Source organism: Microcebus murinus, chromosome 7 (assembly GCF_040939455.1).
Source record: "Microcebus murinus isolate Inina chromosome 7, M.murinus_Inina_mat1.0, whole genome shotgun sequence".
Classification (NCBI taxonomy): domain Eukaryota; kingdom Metazoa; phylum Chordata; class Mammalia; order Primates; family Cheirogaleidae; genus Microcebus; species Microcebus murinus.
In genome coordinates, this window is record NC_134110.1 from 66,330,742 (window position 1) to 66,350,071 (window position 19,330).

The following is a 19,330-nucleotide window of genomic DNA, read 5'->3' on the forward strand; positions in this document are numbered from 1 at the left end:
CCTGTTTCATTTTTTTCTATTTTATTATTTCATTATAACTATCCTAAAACTTGATTACATTGCCCATATTTGGCATTCCATAACATAATAATTCTCCCCTGTCAGAAATATATATATGAGTTCCCATTTTTATTGGCAGTTTAGTTTATAAGCTTTTTAATATTGTGCTATTTTAATCTAAAATGTAGAAAGACTATTATATGTCTACATACAAGTGGATAAATTATTACCTGTTGTAATTTAAGCCAAAATACACCTATTCTAGTATCAGTAGAGAAGAAAAACATAGTTTCTAATCAACTATAATTTTTAAATGCAAAGTCTATAAAACTTTGAAGATGTTTTGTCTATTTTAAATATTTATAATAATTTTCTACCTTTAGCAAGTACTTATTGTCAAGCCAGGTAACTACTTTATCTGAACTATACTATTCTCAGACCCTTATTCTACCTAGAAATGAGTAAATAATAATAGCTTTATTTTCTGTTCAGTTACTACTTTTATTTTATAATAAAATATTTATAGGGGCATTAATTAAAATAATTTTGATAATTTCTTTTAAAATGTCAACAGAAAAGTTTCCAACCATCCAGTTGAACAAAGAATTTGTTTACACTGGGGAGGAGAAGCATGCCATAAGTTACAGTGTGTGTGTATTTGTGTGTGTGCATGTATACATGCATGTATAAAAGAATGTAGATATTCAAAGCGACAGTTCCAGAAGAACAGACCATGATGACATGGTGGTATATATATATAGATCCTGTTTATTGATGTCGGTAACTTAACACCCTTCTTTTTTTTTTTTTTTTATTTCGGCATATGATGGGGGTACAGATTTTAAGGTTTCAATAAATGCCCTTTCTCCCCTCCCCTCACAAGTCTGAGTCTCCAGCATGACCATCCCCCAGACGGTGCACATCTCACTCATTATGTATGTATATACCCACCCCCCGGCCCCCTGCCCAATACCCTATTATTGTAGTACCTATGTGTCCACTTAGGTGCTGCTCATTTAATACCAGTTTGCTGGTTGAGTATATGTGGTTCTTGTTTTTCCATTCTTGGGATACTTCACTTAGTAGTATGGATTCCAGCTCTAACCAGGAAAATATAAGATGTGCTATATCACCGTTGTTTCTTAGAGCTGAATAGTACTCCATGGTATACATATACCACATTTTATTAATCCATTCTTGGATTGATGGGCACTTGGGCTGCTTCCACAGCCTTGCAATTATGAATTGTGCTGCTATAAACATTCGAGTGCAGGTGTCTTTTTTGTAGAGTGTCATTGGATCTTTTGGGTAGATGCCCAGTAATGGGATTGCTGGATCAAATGGTAGATTCACTTGTATCGCTTTAAGGTATCTCCAAATTGCTTTCCACAGAGGTTGAACTAGTTTGCAGTCCCACCAGCAGTGTAGGAGTGTTCCTCTCTCGCCACATCCACGCCAGCATTTGTTTTCCGTGGTCTTTTTGATAAAGGCCATTCTCACTGGAGTTAAGTGATATCTCATTGTGGTTTTGATTTGCATTTCTCTGATGATAAGAGATGTTGAGCATTTTTTCATATGTTTGTTGGCCATTCTTCTGTCTTCTTTAGAAAAGTTTCTGTTCAAGTCCTTTGCTCACTTTTTAATAGGGTTATTTGATTTTTTCTTGCTGATTTTCATGAGTTCTAAGTATATTCTAGTTATCAGCCCTTTATCAGATGCGTAGGATGCAAAAATTTTATCCCATTCTGTAGGTTGTCTGTTTACTTTCATGACTGTTTCTTTGGCTGTGCAGAAGCTTTTTAGTTTGATCATGTCCCATTTATTTATTTTTGTTGGTGCTGTGATGGCCTTTGGGGACTTTTTCATAAACTCTTTGCCTAGGCCGATGTCTAGGAGAGTGTTTCCAACATTTTCCTCTAGAATTCTAATAGTTTCATACCTTAGGTTTAAGTCTGTTATCCAGCGTGAGTTGATTTTTGTGAGAACACCCTTCTTTATTTGGGCCAAAGAAGATGACATCGGACTATGAATCTGAATTGCTTTCTCTTTTTCTTACTGACCTAATATTTTAAAATATGAAAAAAAAAATTGTATCCAATAGTAGTGTGATGAAGCTTAGCAGTAAATTTCAAATGCTGGTATTTCTTAGCTGTTATATTTTAGCAAAATCTATCAGCTAACATCCTGCTCCAAGTAATCAGGTCTATCATGTAAAATAATTCTGAAGCAGAGAAAAAATTCAAAACATGCAATGTCTTTTGAGGTTTCACATCTTACAGTTTTTGGGGTTTGTGACACCATTTCATGCCTAGTTTTAAAAGATTGAAGAGGATATATAGATATATACATGGATGATAATTAAATTTTCCTTTCCTTAAATACCTTGAGATGATGACAAAATGAAGGGTTAACTGAATCAGAGTTGAAAGTCATGTCCTTTAGAAAGTTAATTAACATTTTTGGGCTTCATTTGCTGCATCTATGTGAATGGTGCTCTCTCTTTTGTAAGCATGTAGTAAGGATTAAATCATATAACACATGAAAAGTGACTAGCATAGTGTTTGGTTCAGAATAAGTGCTTAATAAATGTTCTCATTCTTTTTCCTTTTAAAATGAATACTGTCTAAATTAAAGTAATAGTGCAGCACGTTTCTTACAGCAAGTCATTTGACCACATTTGTTTTATTCATTCCTTATAAGAAAAGCAACAATCCTGCCATTTCTATTTTATAACTAGTGAATGCTAACATGACCACCTTTATTTTGTGTAAATTGAAGCCCCAACTTGCCTTTAAAAAAAAATGTTCCCCCTAGCCTTCCTCTTCCTGTCTGGCTTAAATTTAAGTGGGTCATCATGAAAGCATTCTGGACCTTTTGCAGATCTTTTCAGTTTTATCTGCCTCTGCTTTGTTCTTCCTCCAACCACACTGCCTACCTACTGTTCCTCAGATATACCTCACATTTTACTCCCCTCACTCATCTTACCCTATCAAAATCCCGCTCAGTTTTCAAAGCCAGCACACCAGCAATTCTCAAAGTGAGGTCCATTCTCTGGGGTCTTTCAGGGGGTCCATAAGATCAAATCTGTTTTCATAATACTAGGATGTTAATTTCCTTTTTCAAAGTGTCGACATTTGTATTGATGGTGGAAATTGTAGGTAAAACTGCTGGCACCTTACTGAGCACCATTTGAAGCAGTGGCGTAATGCACTTGCCTTGAAAAACAAAAGGAAAATAAATAAAAACCAGTTTCATTTAAGAATCTCCTTGATAAAAGCAGTAAAATTATTAATTTTATTCATCTCAGCCTTCAAAAACATATTTTTTAGTATTCTATGTGATTAATTGGGAAATACACATAAAGTACTTGTATAACTGTCTGATTTTTGAGCTGAATAAACTGCTTTTTTCATGGAACTTAATTTTTGCTTGAAAGAAGAACTGACAAGCTGTGAGTATTCAGAAAATGAGTAACGTAAATCCCCTCCAGGAAAGTAACTGACAGTATTCTAAGCGAAAATTAGAATTTTAGAAAACTTGTATCCACCACTGTGAGCATGACAGTTTCCCAATACTTAAATTCTTTCCAGATGGGACTAGTGGTGATATTAACAAGTGATTTTTTTGATACTATATAATGAAATGTGACAATATTTGGAAGATCTGTATAATTCAACAAACCCATATTGCCAAATAACCTATGCATGATATATATAACAAAAGTATGCATTTAAAGTACAAGAAAGACCAATGGATTTTTAACATAATAGAGTACTGAAAGTTCATCTGATACAATTTCAGTTTCCACATTCCAACTAACTTTTGACACTAGTACTTGTCAAGGTTTGATATAGTATTAAAGAATGGCCACAATTATCTTAAAAGACTGTTAAAATACTCTGTTTTTTTCCAACTACATTTCTGCATGAGGCTGAATTTTTTCCGAAGGCTTCAACCAAAACAACCTATCTCAAGAGAGTAAATGCAACAGTAGATATGAGAATCAAGCTGTCTTCTGTTAAGCCAGAGATTAAAGAGATTGGCAGAAACATAAAATAAATGCTACTCTTCTCACTATGTTTATTTAATTTTAATTTCTAGTACAATAATATCAATAGAACCACAAAAAAAAGCAAGCTCTTTGGGGTTCACAGTCATGTGTAAGAGTGTAAAAGGGTCCAGAGACCAACAGGTTTGGGAACTGTTGTACACAGTCCTGATTACTCTCCCTACCCACACCCAACTGAAGCCTACGTATGAAATTTCTCCCCCTTCCATCTGCTTTTGGCCTTTCTATTTCTTATGTAATACCTTGCATTATAATTATTTATGTTCTTATTGTATTCATCTCGGAGATGAGATTTCAAGCTCTTTAAAGTCTCTCAGTTGTATGGGGGAAAACTATCTGGGACAGTTAATGCCACTAACTTCCTGAGGCACTGTGAGTAAGCCAAAGTATCTTTGGGCTCATCTGGAAAATGAGAGTTGGATTTAATGACATACATTTTCTTCTAGCTTGAAAATGTTACAAATACTGTTCCCCTAAAAATACCCTGGTTGACCCAGTGTCATGCTGTCCGCACATTGGGAGATGTGGAACAGGTAGTGGGGAAGAGCCCAGATCCTGGCGTCAGAGAGACATGGGTTTCAAGAAGACATCATCTGTGTCCTCTTGGAGCTTACAGTCAGTGAAGGAAGGAGGTGAACGGCTTGCTACTGAGATGGGCAACAAATGCTCTCAGAGAAGTAAATGGGTCCTTATGGAAGATGGGCATTTAAATTGGGCTGGGAGGGAAGGCATTTCTTCTCATAGGAGATGTTTCCTAAGTTGTCTTAAAGAAGGGTAGAGGGAGTTAGTAAGGGACAGCATGTACTGGGGCATTAGATGGCTTGATGTATTTGAGGAACTATAAGTTGACTAGGTTTGATTTTCACAGTGAACGTGGGGAACAGTAAGATCTGAGGCTGTGCTAGAGAGAAAAGTAGGATTGAATTAAGAATTAAGCCTGTCCTATACAGTCCCATGAGATACAAATTGAACCAATTGGAAGAAGCTGTTGAGAGAGAAAGATGACAGGCACTTTTCCAAATGACATGTGCTCTGTGGTACCATCGTTCACAATTATCCCCTCCTCTCCCTCCAGGAGGATTGCACGTCTCAGAAGGAGAAAAATGCCATCCCACTCTTTGAGAGTGAAAGGACCTCAGGGACACAGTCCCAAGAAAGCTATGTTTAGTTAAGGCAAGGTGAGGAGTTTATTTATCACGAAACAGGCATTCCAGAAGGCATAGTGATTGGAGTTGGTCACAAGGCAAACAGTGGGGCAGGGTGTGAGAGGAAGGGGATGGCAAGAGATGGGGAAAAACAGGGCAGTGTTGGGATGAGAGCTCTGGGGGATTGACTGGCCTCAAGGATCTAACTGAAATTGGCCTCTACTAGAAACAAGGTGGTTTCCATGTGTATTGGAGGCTTAGACTCTGGTCCTGGGTGGAAATCCTGGGCTGCTAGACTACTTTTCTTCTTCTTCTTTTTTTTTTTTTTTTTTTTTTTGCATCCAGGTCAACAGTCTACATCCATTGCTCTCAGTTTTGAGTAGAATTGATTTAAATAGAAGCTAGAGAAGCACAGAGTACCCAAGAAAAAATGTGTTGAAGTGTAGTCATTATTTTCAGAAAGCCATTTATAGGCTCTGTGAGTACTTGGGAGTGAGACCTAAGGACTAACTCCTTATCAAGGGTTTGTTTATCAGAACTGCTAAGTTAGTATCAGGGGACAGGGCAGGGGGATTGGGATTCAGACAGATAAAGAAGGCTGAAAAAAGACTAAGCGCCCAGGCTTCAGTTTTGCCGGAGATCAAGACCATAGGAGAGGCAAGAAGTGTGGATCCATGAGAGAGTTTCATCATCATTCTTATTTACAGATGAGGAAACTGAGGCACAAAAACTTGCCCAGAGTCACACAGGTTGTAAACAGCAGAGTAGGATTCAAACCTAGATCACTCCAACTCTACATCTGTGTATAAAGGGAAGAAGTTGCTTTCTGTACAGTGAGCCAGAGCAGAACCTCAGGTGAGTAACACTGAGTTTTACTCTTGTGTTCTCCCATAGAGCCCTGATGGACTAATACGTGAATACACTAGACTACAAGAATATACAATCCCAGTTTTACCAGAATAATGCTTTCAGATATTTTATGTGATTTTGTTTAGAAGAAGCAAGATACAGTGCCAGCGTGTGTAGCTAGGTTTCAGGTTGTCACCCAGTGCTCATGGACAGCTTCCAGGAACACTATGAGAAGGCAGCCAGGCCAGGCACAGCAGGAAAGAGTTCCATAATCCACTAGTCAATCTGCCATGGGCTCTGGGGTGGGGAATGAGACACTGCCTTGGATTTAATAACTCAGGGACAGGGTTGGGGCCTGGGTTCTTGTCTACATTAGTGGTTCTCCACCCTGGCTTCAGATTGAGTTAGCTGGAGAGCTTTAAAAAGTGCCAGTGGCCAGGCCCCAGCCTCAGAAAGTCTGATTAATCTGCAGTGAGGCCCAAGCATCAGTGCTTTTTAAAAACTCCCCCAGTTATTCTGGTGTGCAGCCAAGGTTGAAATTCACTAACAGCAATAAGACGTTTGGTATCCTCAACTATAAAAATATATTTTTTTCCTAAGAACTCTCAATGTCCCTTCTAGGATTAAACTTTCATGAATCTCTCTTCATCAAATAATCATTCTAAAATGATTATTTCACTTAAGCTTCAGTGTGCATTGTTATCAGTGTTTCTCTTGGTCCTGTAGAATAGTGTGGTGTCAATGCCAAGTTTAGGGTTTGAGTCCTGTAATGATCCCATTCACCTTACACAGAAAAGAGTAGCAACCTCCAAATGTAGGCATTTCCCTGCTACAAAAGCCATCTCAGATCATGTGGACTCCTAGAAAGTGAGTCATTGGCACCATCTTCCATTGCAAATATCAGCACTTACCAGCAGTTTTAGATAGAAAGCAGGACTCTAAAAAAGTGGATGAAAAATAATTTTAAGTCAATAGAGAAACTTTAAAAGCCAATGTGAGTTCTTATATTCTAAGATGTTTTCAAATGGACACTCACGAAGTATATAGGGAAAATTATAAAGATTTGCTCTCAAAGAATATGATGCTTTATTTTTACATTTTTCTTGAGGGGTGGGGGTGATTAAATAAGATTTTTCCCAGTGGAGTGAGGCATATCCTACCATAAATATCTTCAGCCTCAGCATCAGGTGCTAGAAGCACCCAGCAAAGGCCTTACAAGTCCCTTCCCTCTGGCTTGGTTTCCCTCCACAGCTGACTATGCACTAAAGACCACTTGGACTTCTTCCCACTCAGCGTTTTGGAAAGAGCTTTAGGTATTTAATTTGTTACCAGCACAGATTTATTCTGAAGTATTTCAGGTCCAGTGATAATAAATCAAGGGAGTGAGAAGGAAAGGATTCCTGTGACCCAGGACCCCACCGGTAAAGGCATAGACAATGTGTGCACTCAGGGTGCTCAGCACCTTGTCCTCACCAAAGGAGCTCCAGGCCACTTCTTGCCTTTGCTTCTGTTAATGAGCAGAGTCTCACCCTAAATAAGCTGCTGCATTGGGTGAGGTTAGGAGCACAGGCCTGGAGTGAGACTGCTTGGATTTGAATCCTGGCTCTGCAACATTCAGGGCATGTGATGTTCTACAGCCCACTTATCCTCCTGAGCCTCTCCTCCCCAATCTGTGCAATAGGATAATAAGAATGCTCACTTCACAGGGAGCAGCGCTGAGAGGAAGTATCCAGGTAAAACATTTAGCAAGGCCCCTGACATAGTAGTTGCTTAGTAATTATAAATTACTTTCTGAGATCTCTGTACAATGTAATACTGCATACCTTAAAGATGACTTTCTGCTGTGATTCTAGATAGGTTTTTTTTCTTCAATGTTCTTCCTATTTTGCTTTAACACATTAACTGCCACCTGAGTTGTATTTAACTCATGCTAGTTTTGAGCCCTGGGGCTTGGGAAGCGTATATAACTCACACATCTCTACCTTGGGAACTGCGAGAACTATTTTTCAAGTTGCATATAACTCACCCACAGAAAACAATAAAAAAATAACAAAGTTTTCCTTAAATTAGAAAGGATCATTTTGTTTTCCAAGTTTTTATTCTATTTTCATAATAAAACACCATGGCCCCAAGGAAAAAAATTTTTTCTAGTGTGGCAGTCAGCGTGTTAAACATGTTTTAGCGCCAGCAAGCTTCATCTTAGAACAGGATACACAAAGTGAGCAATTTAAAGAGAGCCTTCAAAGCACAAGAGCATTTCACCTGAATGCGTGCCTGCACTGTGCCAGGTGTGTGGCACCCAGAGGCTGTAGTCACCACACAGGAGTAGGGGATGGTAAAACATGGGTCATTTCCTAAGGAATTATAATGATTGGTCTTTTATGTCAGGTATCTTTGACTCTGGTCAATACTAGACATCAGCATCCACAGGCAGAGTTCGTGCATCTAGGCTATTTCACAACCTAGTAAAATTCAACACTGGATACCCCCCTGTAGCTCATCAATTATTATAATGCAACCAAAATGGAAACTGCTAACCCATGTGTCTGTGCTTGTGCTGTTATAGAGACATACAGTGCTCCAAGATAGGGAAAAAGGAAAGCACTTCCCTTAAACTTCCCCTTTTATGGTCTAAAATTCTTGCTGTAATTTTGGGTGAGCTGTTGAGTCATCAAGTCACATTCTGAGCCCAACTCTGGTCATTCCTGAGTTCTAAGGGACCCAGCAAAGGAGAGAGGTCCTGAAGCAGCCTTGACAGAGATAGAGCTAGTTACAATGAAGAAGAAAGGGACAAATTTGTCTTCAAGGACTCAGGGATTTAAAAAGACCCACCATTCTGAGCCCTATAGACTTAGTGAAACTAATAAATTGAGAATCTAGCCCATAGGGGGCACACTTGCACTGAAGACCAATCTCATTTCTTTGTTGGGCTTTGGTCTTTAGGAAAAGCACCCAGAACACTTTTCTAAAACATCCATTCTATTTTTCATCAAAATCTGCCTGCTGTTGTTAACAATACCCCGTAATGGTGGAGTTAAATATTTTTCTCTGGCTGAAAATAGAAATCGTTCCTGGTGTAAACCACCTGTCTTTATTTTTAGGAGAAAAGGAAAGGCACCAAATACTTGCATCTTTCCAGGGAAGTTTAGCAACACTTTTTCTACACATAAGCACTTGTCATGTTGAGCTTGTGGCCCCACCTTGGGAAGAAAATTGGAACATCTTAACTGATTCACTTGAAAAATCAATTTCTTAGCCACTTCAAGGAATCTAAGTGGATCTAAAGTTAAAGAGAAGCAATAAGATGATTTCTCATCTGCAACAAAAGGTTGGAAGTCAAGGTGATGGCCTTGGCAGTGCTAAGAGGAAATTTCAAGGGCAAGTAGATTCATGCTGACAGGCTTTTTGAGACCAGGAAACCATATCTTCATGACTTTTGAATGTGATTCTTCAGCACAAACATTCCCAGAAATACAGTGATTTGGGGTTTTTTAAGATTTTTTTTTTTAATGTACAGAAAAACAAAAAAGGAAAATTATTTCATACTCTTACTTTTTTCTGCATTGAAATATAAGAGACCAGAAATTCCTCCACTATCCCAAGAGATAAACACTGCTTATTTGGTGTCCATCCTTCTGGATTTGGGGATGTATAGATGATAAAGATATTTACTAAAATTTGTTTCTTAACAAAAATGGGTCCTGCCAGTATACATATATTTATTTCATTTCTTATAATGACTTGATGGCATTCATGGAATGGATGTTTCATAATTTCTTTACCCATTCTTCTGTTTATGGAGATTTCTGTTTCAGCATTTTCTGTTACAAACAATGCTTTGGGGAATTTCTTTGTATGTATGTCTGTACACATATTTGCTAATATCTCCTAGAAACAGATTATTAAAAATGGTATTTCTGGGCAGAGGTTCTGCATTTCTTTCTCTTTTTTCATACAAATTAATGGCACGCATGAAATTTTGTTATATGCATATCATATGTAGTAATCAAGTCAGGGTATTTAGGGTGTCCATCACCCTAATACAATACATTTTGTTAAGCACTCTGCTATCAAACATTGAATTTATTTCTTTTCTCTTACTGCAAGTTTGTCCCTTTAACCCACTTCTCTTTATCCTCCCTCCTACCCCCACTCATGTTTTCCAGTCTATGTTATCTATCTTTCCACTCTCTACCTCCATGTGATCAAGTTTTTATCTCCCACATGTAAGTTAGGACATGTGATATTTGTCTTTTTGTGCATGACTCATTTCACTTAAGATAATGATCTCCATTTCCATCCATGTTGCTGCAAATGACAATATTTCATTCTTTTTTAGGGCTAAGTAGTTCCTTGTGTATACACCACATTTTCTTTATCCATTCATTCACCCATTAATGGATACTTAGGTTGATTTCATATCTTTGCATGAGATTGCAAGAGATTGACAGCAAGAGTATCTTTGCTGTTGTAAATAGTACTGCAATAAACATGTAAGTGCAGGTATCCTTAGATGTATTAATTTGTTTTCCTTTGAGTAGATACCCAATAGTGGGATTACTGGATCAACTCGTAATACTATTCTAAGATTTTTGAGAAATCTCCATACTGTTTTCTATAGTGGCTATATTAGTTTCTATTCCCACCAACAGCATATAAGAGTTCCCTTTTCTCTGCATGCTTGCCACAGTTTGTTATTTTTGTCTTTTTAATGATGGCCATTATGACTAGGGTAAGATGATATCTCATTGTGGTTTTGATGTATTATCTTTTTGATGTGCTATTGAATTCTGATGATTAGTGATGTTGAGCATTTTTTCATATACTTGTTGGCCATTTGTATGTCTTCTCTGAGAAATGTCTATTCATGTCCTTTGCCCACTTTTTAATGGGATTATTTGTTTTTCTCCTCTTGAATTGAGGTCCTTGTATATTCTGGATATCAGTCCCCTGTCAGATGAATAGTTTACAAATATTTTCTCCCTTCAATAGGTTGTCTATTCACTCTGTTATTTCTTTTTTTGTGCAGGAACTTTTTAGTTTAATTCAGTCCTATTTGTCTATTTTTGGGGTTTTGCCTGTGTTTTTGAGGTCTTAGTCATAAATTATTTGCCTGGACCAATGTCCAGGAGAGTTTCCCTTAGGTTTTCTTCTAGCATTTTTATATTTTGGTGTCTTACATTTCAGTCTTTAATTCATTTTTAGTTTACTTTTATATATGATGAGAGATAGAAGTACAGCTTCATTCTTCTGCCTGTGACTTTCTAATTGTGCTAGCACCATTTACTGAAGATGGCCCTTCCCTAATGTGCATTCTTGTTGGCTTTGTCAACGATCAGTTGATTATAAATACATGGCTTTAATTCTGGGTTCTCTATTCTGTTTCATTGGTCTGTGCATCTGTTTTTGTATCAGTACCATGCTGTTTGGTTACTATAGCCTTGTCATATATTTTGAAGTCAGGTAATATGATGCCTCCAGCTTTGTTCTTTTGGTTCAGGATTGCTTTGGCTGTTCAGGATCTTTTTTGGTTCCATATGAATTATTGGATTGATTTTTCTAATTTTGTGAAGAATGACATTGGTATTTTGATAGGAATTGCATTGAATCTGTATATTGCTTTAGGCAATATGGTCATTTTAATAATATTAATTCTTCAGATCCATGAGCATGGGTTATTTTCATATTTGTTTCTGTCATCTTCAATTTCTTTCATCAGTATTTTATAATTTTCCTTGCTAGAGATCTTTTACCTCCTTGGTTAAATTTAGTGTTAGATTGGTTTTTTTGTTTTGTTTTGCAGCTATTGTAAATGAGATTGCCTTCTTGAATTCTTTCTTGGCTAGATAATTGTTGGTGTATAGAAATGCTGCTGATTTTTATACATTGATTTTTGTATCTTGTAACTTTTCTGAATTCATTGATCAAATCTAAGAACTTTTTGATGAAGTCTTTAGGTTTTTCTAGATATAAGATCATATCATCAGCAAAGAGAGACCATTTGACTTCCTCTTTTCCAATTTGGACACCTTTTTTTTTATCTTGCTGGATTGCTCTGGCTAGGACTTCCAGATCTGTGTTGAATAGAAGTGGTGAAAGTGGGCATCCTTATCTTGTTCTGGTTCTTAGAGGAAAGGCATTCAACTTTTCCCATTCAATATGATACTAGGTGTGGGTTTTGTCACATATGGCCTTTATTATTTTGAGGTATGTTCCTCTGTGCCTAAATTGTTTAGAGTTTTTATCATGAATGGATAGATATTAAAGTTTATCAAATGCTTTTTCTGCATCTACTGAGATAATCATATAGTTTTTTTCCTTCTATTCGTTGATGTGATATGTCATGTTTGTTGATTTGAGTATGTTGAATCATCCTTGTATAAATCCTACTTGATTATAGTGTATTTTTTTTTTAATGTGCTGTGGAATTCAGTTTGCCAGTATTTTGTTGAGGATTTTTATATCTATGTCCATCAGAGATATTAGCTTGATTTCTTTATTTGTGTGTGTCTTTGTCTGGTTTTGGTATCAGGATGATGCTGGCCTTATAGAATGAGTTAGGGAGAATTCTATCTTTGATTTGTTGGAATAGTTTCAAGAGGATTGGTATTAGTTCAATTTGGCTATGAATCTGTCCAGTCTTGGGCTTTTCTTTGATTCAGTCTCATTATTCATTACTGGTCTATTCAAATTTTCTATTTCTTCCTGATTCAATCTTGTCAGGTAGTGTGTGTCCAAGAATTTATCCATTTCCTCTAGATTTTCCAGACTGTCATCATATAGTTCTTCATAAAAGTCTCTGATAACTTTTTGTTTTCTGTGGTATTAGTTGTAATGTCTCCTTTTTCATTTTTGATTTAGTTTATTTTGGGTCTTGACTCTTCCTTTCTTGGTTAGTCTAGCTAGCAGTTTATCAATTTTGTTTATCTTTTCAAAAACCCAACTTTTTTTTTTTTTTAATTTTTTTTTTTTTGAGACAGAGTCTCGCTTTGTTGCCCAGGCTAGAGCGAGTGCCATGGCATCAGCCTAGCTCACAGCAACCTCAAACTCTTAGGCTCAAGCGATCCTCCTGCCTCAGCCTCCCGAGTAGCTGGGACTACAGGCATGCGCCACCATGCCCGGCTAATTTTTTCTATATATATTAGTTGGCCAATTAATTTCTTTCTATTTATAGTAGAGACGGGGTCTCGCTCTTGCTCAGGCTGGTTTCGAACTCCTGACCTTGAGCAATCCTCCCGCCTCGGCCTCCCAGAGAGCTAGGATTACAGGCGTGAGCCACCGCGCCCGGCCAAAAACCCAACTTTTCATTTCCTTGATTCTTTGTATTATGTTTTTAGTCTCTATTTCATTTAGTTCTGCTTTGATCTTTATTATTTATTTTCTTCTACTAATTTTGTGTTTGGTTTGTTCTTGCTTTTCTAATTCCTTGAGGCATATCATTAGATTCTTAATTTGTAATATCTTTCTCCTTTTTTGATGTAGGCATTTATTACTATAAAATTCCCTCTTAGCACTGCTTTTGTGATATCCCACAAATTTTGGTTGTGTTTCCATTTTCATTTGTTTTAAAACTTCTTTTTATTTCTATCTTAATTTCTTCATTTACACCATGGTCATTCAGAATTTTTTTTTTTTAAGACTAGTCAAGTGCAGTGGTAAGGAGGAGAGAAAGTAGTAGAACGAAGAGTTCAATCTGTAACTGACTGTGAACAATCAAGTGAGATAACTCACTACCTTCAGGCCAGCCCAGGAATATGTTTTTTAATTTCCATATATTTGTGTAGTTTCCAAAGTTCCTCTTGGTATTGATTTCTAGTTTTATTCTGTTGTGATCTGAAAAGATACTGGATATGATTTTGATTTTTTTAATTCATTGAGACTTGTTTTGTGGCCTAACATATGTTCTGTCCTGGAGAATGTTACATGTGCTGATAAAAAGAATGTTTATTTTGCAGTTGTTGGATAGAATATTCTATAAATGTCTGTTAGGTCCATTTGGTCTAACATCCAGTTTAAATCCAATGTTTCTTTGTTGATTTTCTGTCTAGATGATCTGTCTAATGCTGAGAGTGGGGTATGAAATCCCCACTATTATTATATTACAGTCTATCTCTCTCACTTTAGATCTAGTAATATTTGCTTTTATGAATCTGAGTGCTCCATTGCTGGGTGCATATATGCTTACTACTTATTATATCTTCTTGCTGGATTAATCCTGTTATCATTATATAATGATCTTCTTTGACTTTTTTTATTGTTCTTAGCTTAAAGTCTCTTTTATCTGATGCAAGTATAGCTGTTTCAGCTTGGTTTTGGTTTTTGTTTGCATGGAATATCTTTTTCTATCTCTTTACCTTCAGTCTATGTGTCTTTACTTGTAAGGTGAATTTCTTGTAACAAGCATATAGTTGGATCATGTATCTTTATCCATTCAGGCATTATATATCTTTCAGGTGAAGAATTTAATCCATTTATATTCAATATTATTGATATGTAAGGCTTTGTTCCTGTTAATTGTTTTATATGTTCTTTATGCCTATCTTTTCTTACACTTTTTGTCATTGTAGTTTGGTGGATTTATGTAGTGGCACTATTTGAGTTCTTTCTCTTCCCACTTTGTGTGATTGCTTTGCTAGTAAGTTTTATACTTTTCTGTGTTTTCATGGTGGTAAATGTCATCCTTTCACTTTTAGGTTTATAACTTCCTTGAGAATTTCTTGTAGGGCCAGTCTAGTGGTAAGGAATTCCCTCAGCATTGGCTTGTGTGGGAAAGACTCTATTTCTCTTTCATTTATAAAGGATACTTTTGCTAGATATAGTATTCTTGCATGACACATTTTTTTTCAGCACTTTGAATATACCATCATATTCTCTTCAGGCCTGTAAGATTTCTGTTGAGAAACCCACTGTTAGTCTAATGAGGTTTCCTTTATAGCTGACTAGATGCTTCTCTTCTGCTGTTTTTAGGATTTGCTCTTTATCTTTGACTTTAGACTAATTATGTGCTATGGAGAAGACAAAAGCATTGTATCTGCCTGGTGATCATTGAGTTTCTAAATATCTAAATCTCTTGCTAGACTTGGGGAGTTTTTATCTATTATTAATATTTCATTAAATAGGTTTTCTAATCCTTTTCCTATCTCTTCACCCTCAAGGATGCTAATAATTTGAATATTCAGTCACTTTATGTTGTCCCAAATGTCACAAAAGCTTTCTCATTCTTTTTAATTTTTTTCTTTATTTTTGTCTGATTGGACTATTTCAAAAGGCCTATCTTTAAGTTCTGAGATTCTTTTTTCTGCCTGATCTAGTCTATTGTTGAAGCTTTTAAATGTATTTTGTATTCCCTTCAATGAATTCTTCAGTTCCAGGATTTCTATTTGGTTCTTTTATTTAAAAAAGCTATCTCTTTGGTAAATTTCTTATTCATATTCTGAATTGTTTTCCTGATTTCTTTGTATCATTTTTGAGAATTTTCTTGTATCTCACTGAGCTTTTTGAGATTTCAAAGTTTTCTTTTTGATTACAATCTATTGCTCAAAAATTATTGTGTTCCTTTGGAAATACAATATTTCCTTGCTTTTTTGTGTTTCCTGTGTCCTTACATTGATATATGCATATCTGGTATAACAGTCACTTTTTCCTATTTTTGAATTTAGTTTTGTAGGAGAGGAGTTTTTCCTGAAGATATATCTGTGATGTTGGTTGGGTAAAGCACTTTGGCTTTGATTTTGGGTGTGTGCAGTAGTGTAGTCTCTGTATTATTTCTTTGGCTATAAACAGAATTAGCATTTTTTTTTTTTTAACTTTCTCAGAGGATTAGGATGTAGTTATTAGTGAAGGCTGTGGTCAAGTTGTGCTGAGCATTGGAAGGGCAGTTGGGCCAGTCTTCTGGTCCCAGTGGTGGCAGCAGGGGGCTAAATGTGCCCATCTTTGTGCCCCAGGGAAGTATATACTGGCATCTGTGTTGGCAGTTACTGGTGAGCCAATTCCTCATCCTCCAGGTGTCTTGCTCTGTTGCCAATAGTGACAGTGGTACACCACATGGTAAGTGGGTTCTCAAGTCCCTGGGCAGCCAGCATGATGAAGGCAATGACAGTAGCAGTGATGGGATGACACTCTGTGTCCCTAGCAGTATGGGTTGGTGTTGTTGTGGCTGCAGTGTGGCATTGCCACCCACAGTCCCAGTCATGCTGCTCTCAGGCCTTCCTGCTCTCTGTGTAGTAGCACTACAGTGCCACACAGATGGGGGTAGGTACCCCAAACTTCACACACAAGCCTGGACATGTAGACCACGCTGTCAGTGGGGTCACAGTTGCCACTGAGCCCCAGACAAACAGCCCTCCTATTTGCCTGCCCCAGCCTCCAGCAGCAGCAGGAACAGGTATGCAAAGGGGGAGGGGGGATGCCATGCTCTACATATGAGCCCAAGCACAGAGGCCACTCTGTCAGTGGGAGGAGATCTCACTGTCCACTTACAAAGCCAAGCACAGAGTTTTTGCCATTGCTGGGGGCAGAGTCACTTCTCACAGCCCCAGACGAGGAGTTCTCAGCCTCTGAAAAGTGCACACTTTGGTTTCCTTTGTCCCAGGAGCTGCATTTTTGGTACACTGCACTGTCCTTTCCCCAGGGTGTACTACCTGGGGAAACTAAAATACCAGGGACCCTGCAGCACCTTTGAATCTAGCCAACACTGTGCCACTGCAGCCCTCCAGATAGACACTGGGGAATGTTAGCAGGCGCTCCTGGATGTGGCGATACAGGGTACCCGGAGTAGGATAAAGTCCTGTGATGGTTGTGCTCCCAACATGGAGCAACTGCTCTGGTCTTTGGGAGGGGTGAGGGGTGAGCAACCCAGCACAAGTTCCCTATTTGGCACAATGCCCTCAAAGGGTCTCCAAATCACTGCTCATGCTAGTGTCAGGATTTGTGTGGATAGAGGGGCTCTCCACAGTTCAGATCACAGCAGTCTGTGGCAGAGATGTGGACTACTAAAGTTTTCTCACCCTTTCCCTGCAATACCGAGCCCCTCGGGGCTCTCAACCAATCTTGGCTGAGCTGGCTGCTTACTTCCTGCACTTCTGTGCCTCAGGTGTTTCCCATGAGTTCTCTGTTGGATTTCAGTGTTCCCTCCTAGATTTGCTATTTGAGGTATGTTTATCCATAATTTTGGTTCTTTCTGGAAAGGGCAGGTGTCACATGTCTCTAGTTAGCCATCTTCAATCAGAATCCCAGATTCTGTATTTCTAACAAGCTTACAGGTGATGCCTGTACTGCTGGTCTATGGACCATATTTTGAGCAGCAAGACCATGAATATAGTCTGCCCTGTAACAAATCCAACTAATCAGAGACTAGCTGCTGGAGGCCACATGTGGGCACTCTGGTTGATGGTGCCAGTGGAGCCCAGCCTTTCCAACTTTAGTGAAGGCATCATGGACCCTCCAGACCTACCCATCTGCCATCTAAATACCAGCAAGTGACTTCAGCTGATGTGGAGCAGAAGCATTGCCCACGCCAACTCTGTCTGAATTCATGATTCACAAAATTGTGAGATATAATAAAATGGGTTATTTTAAGCCTCTCCCCCCTAAAAAGCGGTATTGCTTGGTCATAGAATATGTACATTTTCAATTTAGATTATATTGCTAAATTACCTTTCACAAGATTGTATCCATTTATATTAGTACCAACTATGGATGACAGTGACAATATTATTTCTAAAGGAATGGAAATAAGAGTCTGTATTTGTTGAGCATTATTGACTTTTTAAAATTTATTTTATTATGAAATATTTCAAACATACAGGAAACTACAGGGAATATGATACAATAATGGTTCAAACACATTTTTATTGCTTCCTGAGTCAAATTTAGTAGTAATTCTTATCCAGAAATGTATCCACTTCAAATTGTTATACTGAGATTTCTGCCTACATTTGTTCGACTTCAAAGCCTAGCCATTTGGTTTACCAACTTCCCTTCTTATATAGTATGATAATAATTCATATTGTAGATACATAGTATTCAGCAGAAGTCTGGGGTCATAGTTGCTGAAGTAGCTTCTGAGGATGTCTGAACTAAAAAGGAAAAGAAAAAGAAAACATCTGGCCCATCCTCCGGCTCTCTCCTCATCTCTCCCAGCCGTGGCTTAAGCATCGCAGCCCACCGCCTTTGCTTTGGCACCCCCCAGAAGCCACAGACAAGCCTGTAAACCATAACCTTGCAATCAGTGAAGACTTCTTTCTGCCTAGACCTTCATGGAAGAAGTGGCAGGACATGAGACAGGGAGGGAGAGAGTAAGTGGATTTGTTACAAGATTATGGTTAGCAGGGATCAAGAGTATGAGGAAGTTATGGAGAAATTGGCAAATGAAAAATATTTGAGAAATACAAAGTAAGAGGAGCCAATCAAGGTTATATTTTTTAAAATATAGGTGTGCAGATTATGATGCTCTGGGCAAAACAAGTTCAGGCAGTCCCTTGCCAGCTACCTGGTGGCGGGGACATGGAGCTTCCAATGCAGAGGCCCCTGGCATGGGAAGACCCCTAACTTCTAATGGCACTTTCCTCACCCAGGGCAGCTTAAGGGCAGGGACAGGTGACAGAGGTAGAGAGATACATGCTAAAGCCTTGTGCTCATGGTGCCAGGAGATGGCTGAGTCAGCTCTCCAGCACCATTCCAATCCCCCATTGGCTGCCTAGGCTGCTACGAGCCCGACACCCTCAGAAGAGAGCTCACTGGACCAGCCACCTCCCTACAGAGCCTCGCAGTGAAGAAGAGCCTGGTTTGCCTCCACCTATTGTGGCTTCCACTCAGTTACAAAAAGTCTCAAACAAGGTCACAAAAATTCTGATATTGTTTAAATTATTTTATTGAGCAAATATGTCAACAAAGAAGTAAGAGCCATATAGTAATTACAGAATTCATTACATATACCATATGTAATAGATAATATAAACTATAGAGATATACAGAGATACGTGCATTGTAGGCGGTAGGTTCTGCAGGGCTTGAAAGGCATCTTTACCCCCACCATCTTGTCCCATCTGTGAGCAGCTGCCCTAACATAGGGCTGTGTGCCAGGAGCTGACAGTTTTCAGTGATACAGTGAGCATCTTTCAGTCCTGTCATTCTAGCTCTGTGCCGGTATTTATTGTCTCATTTGCTGTAATATCAAAATCTAAACCTAAGGTCCTTGGCGAAAGCTCCTACTGAGCCTCCTGCCTTCCTGCCCCTTAGACCCAGTGCCCATGGGCCCACACCCATC

At 38.2% G+C, this 19,330-nt stretch overlaps 1 protein-coding gene across 3 annotated transcripts in view; it reads left to right on the plus strand.

The window, feature by feature from the left end:
• Positions 1-19,330, plus strand: part of CFAP418 (cilia and flagella associated protein 418) — a 53,712-nt gene that overhangs the window by 28,889 nt on the left and 5,493 nt on the right. The gene's annotated exons all lie outside the window — the stretch shown is intronic.